This window comes from Myotis brandtii, unplaced genomic scaffold (genome assembly GCF_000412655.1).
Source record: "Myotis brandtii unplaced genomic scaffold, ASM41265v1 scaffold165, whole genome shotgun sequence".
Lineage (NCBI taxonomy): Eukaryota > Metazoa > Chordata > Mammalia > Chiroptera > Vespertilionidae > Myotis > Myotis brandtii.
In genome coordinates this window covers 12,624,149-12,638,046 of record NW_005356042.1, presented here as the reverse complement: position 1 = coordinate 12,638,046, position 13,898 = coordinate 12,624,149, and the positions used below count along the sequence as shown (strand labels likewise).

Genomic DNA, 13,898 nt, shown 5'->3' with positions numbered 1-13,898 from the left:
CAGGAAGGCAAAGTCGGTTCCCCTTGGCCACACACCATGCCACAGGTAATATACGGATTCCATATCCCAGCAGCTAGGGCCTGAGCCAGGCGGGTGATGCGGAACATCGGACATATATCTCAGTTCTCATGTTTCCCCCGTTGACACATCACTGTCAATGAGACAGTGGGGATCATTAAAGAGTTTATTTTCATCTTTATTTTATCATTTACAGCACATTTTTCCACTGAGAGTTCTGACCATATAAAAGGTTGTTGATTGAATAACCACCCAAATTAGCACTGTTTCATTTCATCCGCATGGTTTTCTTGTCTTGACTGGTGATAGAACAGTAAATTCAAGTCATTTAAGTAGTTATTGGAAATATAAACCTAATATGTTCTTGATGCTCCTGTGGCATAATTATAATTTAAAATCAAAGTTCTCATATCAGATCACATTTTTTTTTTTTAGGTTAAAGGGTTGTATTTATCAAAAAGGAGAATTGGAAACGTAAAAGTCCTCCTCCTTCATTTTCAGTATGGGCCATTGTTGTTTAAGGATCCGTTCTATTGCTTGCTGATAAATATTTATCATGGTTAAGTGAACAATCATTTGGAGACAGATACCGTTTTATGATGTAGCTTCTCAGGGCGTCCTAATTGTGACACTGCCTCGCTGTTCCATGTTTTATCGGAATATGCAGGCATATACTTTATGAGGTTGGGTAATGAAGAGAGAGAGACCCCAATAAACATATTTGCTAAGAGTAATGGTTATCTATAGCTCAGCCACCCTCCGTTAGCATAGCCTCCATTACACAATACAAGGCAAGCAGTTCATAGCTCAATTAGACCTAACTTGCTTCATTTTTAGGCATTATGTTATTCTAAATTAACACTATATTTCATATTCTCCAGGTCTGACTATTAACCGGATTTTGGAACCTTCAGGGCTTATTATTTAGTAATCCCTGAAGCTCTCAAGTAGGCATTTTTAAATTCGTGCATTATAACAAATTAGAAATTAGCTAGAAAGGCATGTTAAATAACCTACTGCCTTTGTTTTGCTAATTGTGCTAGCAGAAGTAAAAAAGAAAATGCAAGAGAGGTCAGATCTGGGATAGCACAAATGAAGCTGCTACCTGGCTGGTTGCTGATTGTTGCTGAAATAGGGGTTATTCAAATGAGAAAATAATTTTTGAAATCTCTGTGGCATGTCACAGAGCCACAATCCAAGCACACAGACCAGGAATTGTTTTCTCTTGGTGCTTTAAAGTTTTCTGCAATAAGAATGCATTTCTAATGTAAGCTGTGGAAAAAAATAAAACAAACAAACAAAAAATGGTGAGGCCTCACTACAGATAAAAGTGATAAGACATGCAAATGCTTTGAAACTGGTGATTCATTAACTCCTAGGAAATATCTCCATGTTTCTTGTTACATGTTTTTCATCCTTAGTTGTTAATCAGAAATAGAAAACTTACCGAAAACCTTAATTCACAAAGATTATTTATGATGAGTCAGTGTATCAGTTGCTCTTTTTCTTTAATATATTTTTTAGGGAAGATTCTGACAAAGCCGACTTTCCCAGGTCTCCATGCACTAACTCACTTCAGTTCTTCTATTTTTCCTTCCTCTATTGCATAAGAAATCACTGTATTTAGAGAACAGAAGATTCTGCCTTCATTGTATACCTCCAAATATCCCTCCTTCTGGTCCAGAGTCAGTGATCCCAGGGCGTCTTTGGCAATATCTGGAGGCGTTTTTGGTTGCCAGGATTTGGGGAAGTGGTGAGAGAGAGACCAGGGAAGCTACTCACCATCCTACAGTGCACAAAACAGCCCCCCACCCCCCACACCCCAAAAAAGGATTATCCAGCTCCCATATGCTGGTACTGAGAAACCCTCTTCTAGCCACACCTAATTACTGGAAGGTCAGCAACTGTACTTTGCACGTGCAATGCTGTCACCTGCCTAACATTTTCTTTGCTAATTCCTTCTCATGCTTCTGGACACCCAGAGCACCATGTCTCTTTAAGAAACCTTTGCTGACTTCCATAGTGTCCTATGGCAAAGCCTGCCCTCCCTTCTGCCCCAGACACAGACTCTCCTTGAACAAACTTTAGTCTGCTCCTCTGAGCCAGTTCTCAATTAGGCCTTGACCTTGGCCCCATCCTTGTCAGGTCTGCATAGCCCAGTCTCAGCAAGAATCCTGCTAAGTCAGTTTAAAGAGAACCCCTCTACCCTTGACATCTGATCTCCCAAGCCTGCCTGCAGCAAGAATCCTGTTAAGTCAGTTTTAGCAAGAATCCCCCCTACCCTCAGTGTCTCTCCTCTTCGAAATTTTTCATCCACTGATGACTCCCCTCCTCCTTGCCCCTCTCCCCGACTCATGGCTATAATTCCCTGTGGTCTTTATTGTGTTCGGAGTTGAGTCTGATCTCTCTCCCCTATTGGTATGGTCTTACTTAACGCCTGAAAATTTCATATTAAAATATTAAAATTTCATATTACTTAAAATATGAAAATATTCCTAAATAAGGTCTTTTGTACTATTTTAACAAATGTCAGAATAATTCTTTCTTTAAAACACCCCACTCACTATGCTGACAACTCTCAGCAGGTCAGGACCATAGATATAGTGCACAGGGTAGTCACCTAAGAAATGTTTGTTGAATGGAGATATGAAAGCCTTTGATGGAAATAGGACACATATATCAAAATATTCATAGTCCCAAACTCAAAAGATACACCTTACCTGGTTCTTTGTCTTTTCTCCTCCATCTAGGCATTTTCCAGTACAGCCGGGATGCAAGTATGAATACACTTCTACCATTAAGTGCCTGAATTATTTAAGCACTGCCAGTGATTCTGTATAAACCATACAGTAGGATGCATTGCATATGCCTACACTTCAAGAGTACCCATCAGCCTACCCTGGATGGCTTGATGCTGTCTCTTAGCATTGTGTCAATACTTGAGTATTTTCGAATATTGCATGCAGCCAAAGCCTTTGTGTTCAGGCTTCTGCAGGCATTATCGTTTATAAAACCAGTCCCCAATCTATATGTCCAATGCCATTCCTCGACCCCCTTTGATAATCCTCACTGAGCAGACACACTCGATACATCTTCACTAATGGGTTCTGACTTCATAAAATGTATTAATGGCTTCTTTTTGAAAGTAAGAGTGCTTTGAATACAAGTCTTTATTGCTTTAGAAGTTCATAAAGGCAAAAGCAGAGTATTTCCCCTGGTATTTGTACTATAGGGGGATAGACATGCACTGGGGCCCCATGTGTCTATTGTCTGTGATTCCAGATTCAAGGCTGCCTGGTAGAATGTCTATGTCTGATGTTTGTTAGCTCCTTCTTTGCAAAAGACTTGCAGTCATTTCATTTGCAAATAGCTTTGTCACATGACAAAGACAACAGAAAGGAAAACTTGAAATTGGCCTACTGGATGCTTTAAAAAGCACCATCTCACTTAATTCTTGCAGCAACCCTGAAGGAGAGAGTTGTTATTAGCGCCCAGGCTGTAGATGAAGAAACTGATGAACTAGGAAGAACCTGTGATTGATCTTGAGCCCTGAAAGAACTCCCAGGACTTTTCATGGTCCACTTCTCCATCTTGCTCTCAATTATAACACAAATGGAGGAGAAGCAACAGCTTTTCCCTTCAAGACTTTTGGAATATTTGAAAGAATTTCTTAAAGGATGTGGGGAAACCATGGTGCCCTTAGCTGCAATCCTCACCAAAAGGACAGATTGCCTTTATGGAGCTTTGTTTTCATCAATTCTTCACTTTGCAAGGAAGCACAATAGAGTGATGCCTGCCTGACATCTAGTCATTAAGATCCCCTGCATGTGGGTTCTAAGACATCTAACAAACTCTTACATGCTGCACTTGTAGATTTATAGCTATTTCCCTTCAACTATAGGGCCATATGCCTGAGTCCCTCATCCCAGTCTTAGGAAACTTTCACTGGAGGACACAATGGGTCACTAGTGGAGCCCCACAAATACGTTACTTATGACCCTTATGAACCAAGAAGACCATCTTAATTTCATCCTTCTTAACTTAGGGTATGAGTATCCCTCATTTTCCCTGGTAGAGGTTATCAGAAGTCACAGGAAATCAAAGCATATTGTTTAGAGCAAAACAAACACAAATATTATTGAGTAAAATGCCTCTGTTGCATGATTTTTTAGCAATAGAACATCAGTCTTTAAGCACCCCACCCCCACCCCTAGGGATTTTCTTTGCTATGAGAGATACGTCTATAGAAGACTTTAAAAGCCCAGCCATGTGGACATCATATTATTCATTTTTATTTGTTATCCAGAGCTCGCCAGAAACCTTTTAGATCTCTCTTCTCAGAAGGCTCAGCAAGACATTATAGATGTATGTTGCTTTGTTGCAGATAATATGCACCTTGAAAAGCAATTATTTGACCCTCACTCCAGGTTTTTGTCACGGCTCCCCCGCCAGACACATACATCCCTGGGTATACCACAGGGGTATCCCTCTACATTCCAGTTCATTTTCCCTCCATTTCCATGATCACTTGCAAGTTTCATTGCAAAGACTTGCTGCCTTCTCTGTCAGCCACCATATATCCCTGTTTTAGTTCTGGTTTTCCAATTTCCCTTTTTCCCAACTGGGGTAACAGGTATATATTGCAGTGGGTACTTATCTTCTTTTGTTTGGTGTGTTTTTTAAAGAAGAGGTGGGGATTTGTGTGTGTGTGTGTGTGTGTGTGTGTGTGTGTGTGTTGTTTGTTTGTTTTGAGAGAGAGGAAGGGGGAGGGATATCGATGTGAGAGCACAGCATCAATTTGCTGCCTCCTACAAGACCCCCACCAGGGATTGAACCAACAACCTGGGAATGTGCCCTAACTGGGAATCGAAGGGCAAACCTTTGGGGCACTGGACAACACCCAGCCAACTGAGCTACCACAACTAGGGCTCCTCATCTTTGTTTAACATGTACATGGAACTGAATATAGTAGTTCCCCCCTTAACCTATGGGGGATACATTTCAAGACCCCCAGTGGACACTTGAAATTTCAGATAATACTGAACCCTATACATACTATGTTGTTGTTTTTTTCTTATACATACATACATACATACATAACTTTTCACTTAAAGGAAGCACTTTATTGCTTCTCTTTAGTGTATCTGAATTGCCAGCATCACACTACTCTTGCGCTTTAGGGCCATTATTAAGTAAAATAAGGGTTGCTTGAACACAAGCTCTGTGATACCAAGACCATAGATCTGGTCACAGAGAAGGCTGCTAAGTGACGAATGGGCAGGGGGTGTATACAGCTTGGACCCAGGGATGACTCACATCTCAGAGTGGAGTGGGATGAAGCAAGATGGTGTGAGATTTCATCAGGCTACTCAGAATGGTACACAGTTTAAAACTTATGAATTGTTTATTTCTGAAATTTTCCATTTAATATTTTCAGACCACAGTTGGCTGTAGGTAACTGAAACAGCAGAATGCAAAACTGCAGTTAAAGGGGGGCTACCATAGATGTAGAGGATAATTTCAGGTGGCAGGCACTCCTCTGGGGCACTGCAGACCATGTGGTCCCCTGGGGACATTTGGCAGTAACTGGAGACATTTTTTGTTGCCACAATATGTTAGGGGTGGGGAAGATGCTGGCATCTAGTAGGCAGAAGCCAGGGATGTTGCTGAATGTCCTATGATGCACAGCACAGCCCCCAAAACAAAGACAGCCATCTACAAATGCCAGTCATGCTGAGGTTGAGAAATGCTGATGTGGGAGAAGGTATGATTTCATTCTTCTCTTCACTACTGTCAATTATCAGTCAAGCTGCTAATACCCTTTCTCTTTTTAGTCTAAAGTTGTGGTTTAACATATGCAAAGTTAAATCATGTGATATTAGACCCAGTCAGTGGAGCTCACTGATCTGAGAAATGTACTCTTCTTAGCTGGCAGGGAGGCAACCCTACATTAAAACATGAGGATTTAAATGTAATTTAGAAATGGGAAGATCAGGGGTTGGGGCTGGGGTCAAAGAGGTCACCTGGAGAGCTGAAGTGAGCATGATCCTGTGTATAAGCTACAGCCAAACTTTTGAGTGTTCCACCAACGCTACAAAAGAGCCACAACCTTGGGAGGCCTTTCCTCCCTCTCCTCAAACAATACCCTTCACTTTGTCAGGGGAGCAGCCTTCATGGAGAAATGTTAGACAACACGTCAGTCTCGCTTTCCGTGGCTTGCTCCCGCATCCATTTGAAATTCAGTGCAAACCCATAAATTCCACTTTGCTTCTGGGAGCAGCCTGCATGGTGTGTATATTGAGCATTAGAAAAACAGTAAATCCAGCCCATTTATTCACATTAACCAGCAAAGGCAGCCCACATGCCCACGGAAGTGCTGGAAATTACTGACATGGCCTTCTAGACCATGAAAAGATGGAAGCATATGGCAGAATTCATACGTGAACAGATTGCTTTTTCTCATAAGAACGCTTTATTAGAATATCAGCTATTATGGCTTACTGAATGTACTGTTCCTGCTCTTGATTTAAGCCCCGAGTCACCCCACCCCAGTTTTTTTTTTTCACCGCATTCTGCTATGTATCTCACACCTACTCCTTGCTGTTTCTAAATGGCCTACTTAAACCTTGAGGTGGGTCCTTCAGTTTCCCATAAATTAATAACACATCTATGAATATTTCCCAGCCAATTTTAGAAGCCCCAGTCTGTTCCAATACGAGGACCGTAAAAACGCGGGATAGATAAAGCAAGCTTCTTCTTTCAAATGCTCTTCCAATATGAAGCAAAACATTATTAATCTAGACTGCTTGCTACTTTCATTTTTACCATGTTTGCTGCTCATGGGATTACAGGCACAAAGGTTTCATAAATTTCATATGAAATATGAACATTTGTTGTCAAAATACTGTTAAGCTATGAAAGCCCTGCTAGTACAAGCTCCATTTTTAAAATATTGTTATTATTCTAGTATTTATATCCACAGGCGTTCACATGTTTTGAGTTCTGGGGAGCAAAGCTTTTTCTCCCCCACTTCTTTGTAATTCTCTCTGTGGCACCCCTCCTTTCATAAGTAGGAAACAGGAAATCAGACAGTCAGTGAGTGAGTTTCTATGCATCTTGCCATATCTGTGATGTCTGCATGCTATGATTTTTTGGGGGGGCACATTGCTGCCCTTATTTGCCATCAGAGCAGCTTGTCTTTCATGCTAGAGGTAGGCCATGGGGGTTTAGCTGACTGCATCAGATAGTACCACCCCCACTCAGGGCCCACCTGTGAGGCTATGGCCTGCCAAGGAGGGTTCAGGGGGCTGGATCGAGATAGCAGAACCAAGCTGGAAAGGCAGTCTTTGTGGAGAGCAGCCAAGGTCACAGCTGGAAAGAAAATAGCATATTCTAAATCAGAGGGGCTGTGTGTGAAAGGATCCAGGAAATGAGGGCAAAGTTGCTAGCCAAGAGAATCAAGAGCCAGACAGAATTAATCCAGGGCAAAAACAAAGTAAAATCATAAAATGAAATAAAGCCATCCACTGAGCATTGACCAGGTGCCAAATATTTTAATGACCCAGGAACGTGCACCAGATATTCTGTGGAAGAGCTAGTGCGACTTTTCACAGGCACTGCACTGAGTCCAGTGGTTCTCAAAGCAGAGTCCCCGAACCAGCAGCAACAGTATCACCTGGGAATTTGTTGGAGATGCAAATTGTTTTTGTATTTTTAAATTTCAGGATTAGTTCAATTCTATTACAAAATATGACGGTATAAAACACTCTATTATTTTAGTAGGAAAATGTTGCAGGATGTGGAATCCTATATAATAAAAGGCTAATATGCAAATCAACCGAACAGCAGAATGACCAGTCGCTATGATGCTTGCTGACCACCAGGAGGCGACACTCACTGCAGGAGCTGCCCCCTGGTGGTCAGTGCACTCCCACAGGGGAGCGGGGAGCCGGCCTAAGCCAACAGGCAGACATTCTCCAAGTGGTCATGGACTGTGAGAGGGCTCAGGCCAGACTGAGGGGACCTCCCCCACAAGTGCATGAATGTCATGCACTGGGCCTCTAGTATAGTATAAAGGTATGATTCTGAAACAAGATTGATTTTCTTTTCTTAGCAGAAAAAAAATTAGTCTTTATTAAGAAAACTTAGGGATGCAAATTAGTTTTTTAAACTTCATTGTTCAAAGTATTACAAATGTCCTTTTTCCCTCCCTTACACGCCCCCCCCCCAATTCCCATCTTCTTCCCAGGCCTTCCTGCACTATTATTTGTCCATGGACTATGCATATCCTATATAATAAAACCCTAATATGCAAATCAACCAAATGGCGGAACGACTGGTCGCTATGACGTGCACTGACCACCAGGGGGCATATGCTCAACTCAGGAGCTGCCCCCTGGTGGTCAGTGCGCTCCCACAGGGGGAGCGCCACTCAGCAAGAAGCCGGGCTCATGGCATGGCAGCACTAAGGACCCCTCAGGGGATGTCTGCCAAGGGGTCCCGGACTGTGAGAGGGCGCAGGCCAGGCTGAGGGATCCCCCCTCCCCCAGTGCACGAATGTCATGCACTGAGCCTCTAGTATGCATATAAATTCTTAGTTTAGTTTCTTCCCATTCTCCCCACCGCCCCCCCTTCTGAAATACATCAGTCTGTTGCATGTTTCAATGTCTCTGGATCTGTTTTGTTCTTCAGTTTATATTGTTCATTAGATTCCACATGTAAGTGAGATTATGTGGTACTTATCTTTCTCTGACTGGTTTATTTCACTTAGCATAATACTCTGCAGGTCCCTCCGTAAGATGCAAGTTCTTGAGCCCCACTCCAGAACTACTGCATCAGAACCTCTGTGGCAGGGAGTGCCCTCTGCTGTGAGAAGCCCTCCCCATGTTGCTGATGCTTGGTCAAGTTTGAGCTGCAGCAGTACAGGCAGGGAGCAAAGTAGGAATAAAAAATATGGCACCACTGCCTGTGGGCTGCATGCCTATGCACAAGTCTTTTAAACCTGCAGCTTCCTCCACAAAGGGGATAATACTGCCTGCCTTTCTGACCTCACAGGGGTCCTCTGGCCATGAGATAGCTGCTCAGGTCTCTGTTGCCATTACTGCTTGCCAGGCGGCATGCTAAGCACTCATTTCAGATACTCTTCATCTTGATCCTGACAATAACCCATGGAGTAGGTATTATTATTAACCCTGATTTAGCATTGAGGAAACCTAGATGAAATGCAATCTGCCCAGAGCCATGCTACTGGTAGGCAGGAATCACTCCAGGTCTTTCATTTCAAAGCTCATGCTAATCACCGAGTTGCTACATTATTTTACTAGATCAAGAGAGAGAGAGTGAGTTTGAAAGGGCTTTATGAATTATAAATGCTATGTGAAATAATAAAGTGGTGTTATCATTGTCATCATTATACACATACACATTCACACATATTTAAAATCATCTCTCACATTGGCATCCTCCCTTGAGCTTTCTCTTATGTAGGATTCTCTGGCACAGGAAGGTCCCCTTTTTCAAATTCACAATCTGAACCAGGTCAAACAACACAGATTGGATCTGGATTCAGGCATAGGTGACTGTGAAGACACGGGCTTGATTCTTGAGTGCTCTCACTAGATTTACTACTGAGAAGCAGAGAGGAGGAGATTTAGATTATTAATGGGGGTTTTTGATGGCTTTAGGGTGGCCTTTGTCAGCAGAAGAGAGTGTCAAAGGTTTACCTAGATGTTTAAAATTAAAATTCATTTCATTCACTCTATACATTTCAAGTCCTAGCTCTTTTCTAGGCTTTCAAGTTTACCTTACAATTCTTATCATTCTGTTTACAAGCCTGACAAATTTTAGCAGTCATTTTTTTAGGCGTTCTAGAATAAGGTTTATCTCATTTATGCATTTAGGTAAAGACTTTTAAAATAGTAAGCTGCATGTATACATTTAATATTTTACTTTCCTTTTCAAGTACTTTTACTGATAAACTTCCCAGTCATATAAGTAATTTGTGTGAGTGTGTGTATATATATATATATTGTCAAATATATATAATTTCAAATATAATGAACCTTAAGTTTTCTTAATGTTGTGACATTTTTTAAAATATAGTCATATTTCACCTTACAATCACAATTCTGTAGTGATTACCATTTACACATTTAAAATGGAAACTATAAGATTAATTTATACTTTTCAAATGGGGTCAACAGACATTTTCTATAAAAGGTCAAGTAGTAGCTATTTCTGGTTTTGCAGTTCATATAGTCTCTGCCCCAGCTATTTAACTCTGCCTTTGTATGAAAGTAGCCATAGACAGTAATACATAAAGGAATAGACCTGGACGTGTTCCAATAAAACTTTATTTATAAAAACAAATGGCAGGCCAAACTTGACTCATAGTCCACAGTGTGCCAACTCCTGCTCCCAAAGGCCAAACTTCAAACATTACAAATTCATATGACCCATGTGAAAATGTACCAATACAATAGCATTATTTCTCCCATTTTGATTATTCAATATTTTTATGTATAATTCTAATATGAAAATAATACTTTTGTATTTAACTAAATGCAGTTTGGCTGCCTTTAGAATTAGTTTCTGCCATATCAAGCTGTGTGGCCTTAGGCAAGTAATTTAACCTCTCTGTGCTAATCCTATTCATTTTTAAAGAAGGATATGCTAGTAAGTCTTCCTGTGTTTAAATCATATCTGTGCACAAGGGAAACATTTGTGTTATACCAAACAATATTGGAGTTAGCTTGCCATGTAATAAATTTTCCATGTGCTTTCTCAGCATACACAGGTTTTTTAACAACCAGGGAGGCTTCTGGCACAGATGTGAACTTGTTTCTCATGCTTTCCTGAACTTCTAGGACAACCACTTTACTATAGAGACTCTGGTTATCGATGATTCTATTTCTTAAAGGGGACAGATCACTATTCTCTCTGCTCCCTGACATCGGCACCCTCCACCAGATGGCATCTAACTCAGTTGAGGTTTGCATTTCCTTGGGCTCTTCTATGTAATTTTCTGGCCAACTCCTTATCAGCTTTGAACTTGATGGAATTCTGTACTCTGTTCATATACATTTTGCCTCTCCAGATCACAAAATATTATTGGCGTATCTCACATGGGGTCATCTAACTTGTAGCCACATCTAAGACAGTGATGCTTAGCTGAGAGTGCCACTGTCCCCTCCCTGCACAGTTGGCACTTCTAATCATCACAAGGTAACCAGGACAGCCCTTGCTTTGGAGAAGAGAGGGGACTAGGGAGACAGGATGCAATGTGTGGGTGGTCCCTACAACAGAGAAATGTCCTTCCTCAAGGACTATGACAGGGCTATGCCAGCACTCAGGTGTCTCCCCTCTGTCAGACAGGGCCATCCCTTGCTGTGCCACCCATCATCCATAGCTGTTGTACTTCTTGTGGCATTTCTGGGCCTGCAGTAAGCCTGGCCACAGCCACCTCACGGGCACACTGGCCATGGCCTCTAGAGTCTGGAATTTGAACCCAGGTCTGCTTCCTTCCAAATCGCCCCCACCTCCCTTCACCCACCCCTTTCCAGAATTCTTCACCCTCCACCCCATCTCTCCGCCCACCTCCCTCATTCTCTCCTTCTATTCCATTCTCTCCTTCTATTCCATTCTCTCCTTCTATTCGGTGTGAGGAACTTAGGAACTAAGAGAAGAGCTTAAAGAAAGCACACAAAGGGGATGTGTATTGTAAGCCAAGGTGTTAGATTAAGGGCCCTTCAGAATTGGGTTAAGGACACTGGCTGAATGAGATGGAATCTGATGTGAGCCATCACTTGGGGCTGCAGCTTGAACTCCTCTCAGTGACGGCAGTGCTCCCAGTGATAGAGCAGGAAGGGAAAGGTCCTGACAACCCGGAGCTAGTAGGCAGCGGAGCAGGTGAAATGATTTAATCTCTAGGTAGAACGCTAAAGGTAAAGAAAATGAATTGAGAATGGTATGGAAAGATCTAAGAGAAATTGGATTTTAAAAATGTCTTTTCCTTTTTAAAAAATTTTATTAAATTTTTTAGGTGACATTGGTTAATAAAATTATATAAGTTTCAGGTATGTAATTCTATAATACATCATCTGTATATTGTATTGTGTGTTCACCACCCAAAGTCTAGTCTCCTTCTGTAAGCATTTATCCCTCCTTTACCATCTTCTGTCAGGAATTCTGTGTGTGTGAGTGTGTACACATTTTCAGAGCATACTAGTATTCAGAGATGAGTGGTGTCTCTGGAGTTGGGAAGTACTTGGGGCAGTGTTCCTCCCTGCTTCTTGTTGTTCTTAATTCTCAGCTCGGATATTTTTCCATTGATTTTTAGAGAGAGTGGAAGGAAGGGGGAGAGACAGAGAAACAGATGCTGAGAGAGACACATGGATTGGTTGTCTCCTGCAGGAGCCCCAACCAGGGCCAGGGTCAGCAACTGCTTAATGGGTCTGGGTTTTCTTTCTTTCTTTTTTTTAAAAAAATATATTTTTATTGATTTCAGAGAGGAAAGAAGAGGGAGAGATAGAAACATCAATGATGAGAATCACTGATCGGCTGCTTCCTGCACACCTCCTACTGGTGATCGAGCCCACAACCTTGGCATGTGCCCTATCCTCTGAGCCAAACCTGCCAGGGCTGCTCCTTTTTTAATCCCACTGTGCTCACTGCAGGAGAAAGGGACTGGATTGGGGTTGAGACCTGAGGCCTTCGCAACAGCAGGCACCTTTCTGCCTCTGCACATCTAAGCATCAAACATCTGCCCCAAACCCTCCCTTGTAAGTCAACACAGGAGAACTTGCTGCTTTTTCCTGAGGGAATGCATCTCAAAAGCCAATCTCTGGAATTATAGGATCCAGCAGTGATTAGTGGGAGCAGGGAAAGCTTCCCGGAGGATGGGGCATTGGGCTAGGGGCTGGAGGGACTTGGGCTTTAACCAGGGGGAGGTTCAAGAACTGGGAGGGGGAAAGGAGGACATAAATGTCAACTTTTCCCCCCCCCCTCTTCCCTGCTCCTTCCAGACTGGAGCCTGTCCCTTCTCTCCGTGTCACAGCTACCCTGTGTCATAGCTACCCTCATCACTGCGACAGCCCACCTACCTTGTTTGCCTCCTGTCCTCACGTCTGCTTCTCCTTTCCTCTCCTGTGAAAACTACTGACAAGTAGAACTTAGGATCTTCATAGGGGAGATTTAAAAAAAATCCCAGAAACTCCAAATGCTTGAAATTGGGGAACAGGGAAAGAAAACCCAAAATAAGTTTCCAAGTATCCCACTGACTTTGACCTCCTAAAAGGGAAAAATTTGCCTTATTTTTTTAATGCTCTGAATTTTTGGCATGGTTGTGGGCAAAGAGGCAGGTTTAACAAAATACAGACATATAACTACAATCATTTTATTCTTCTCAATCTCAGTGGCAAGGAGTTTGTGAGCTTGACTTTTATTTTAAATTTGGGTAAACTATGCATACCATAAAATTTACTATTTTGTAAGTGTACAATTATTGGCATTAAGTGCATTCACATTGTTGTGCAACCATCAATCTACTCACCGTAGTGGAAAGGGGCAGTTTGGGAGTGTTGGGGGGTTTTGTGTGTGTGTTTTTAATATTTTATTGATTTTTTACAGAGAGGAAGAGAGAGGGATAGAGATTTAGAAACATCAATGAGAGAGAAACATCGATCAGCTGCCTCCTGCACACCCCCTCCTGGGGATGTGCCCACAACCAAGGCACATGCCCTTGACCAGAATCGAACCTGGGACCCTTCAGTCCACAGGCAGATGCTTCATCCACTGAGCCAAACCAGCCAGGGCTGTTTGTTTGTTTTTTAATATATTTTTATTGATATCAGAGGTGAAGGGAGAGGGAGAGAGAGATAGAA

At 42.1% G+C, this 13,898-nt stretch overlaps 1 protein-coding gene and 1 long non-coding RNA gene across 2 annotated transcripts in view; both read left to right on the top strand.

Annotated features, from left to right (window-relative positions):
- The window catches only part of LOC106725461, an 82,971-nt gene extending 71,983 nt beyond the window's left edge, over positions 1–10,988 (top strand). Inside the window, exon 4 of the long non-coding RNA XR_001361354.1 lies at positions 10,937–10,988. This is a non-coding gene — a long non-coding RNA (uncharacterized LOC106725461). The remainder of the gene's footprint in view (positions 1–10,936) is intronic.
- The window catches only part of WWOX (WW domain containing oxidoreductase), a 935,251-nt gene that overhangs the window by 500,057 nt on the left and 421,296 nt on the right, over positions 1–13,898 (top strand). The gene's annotated exons all lie outside the window — the stretch shown is intronic.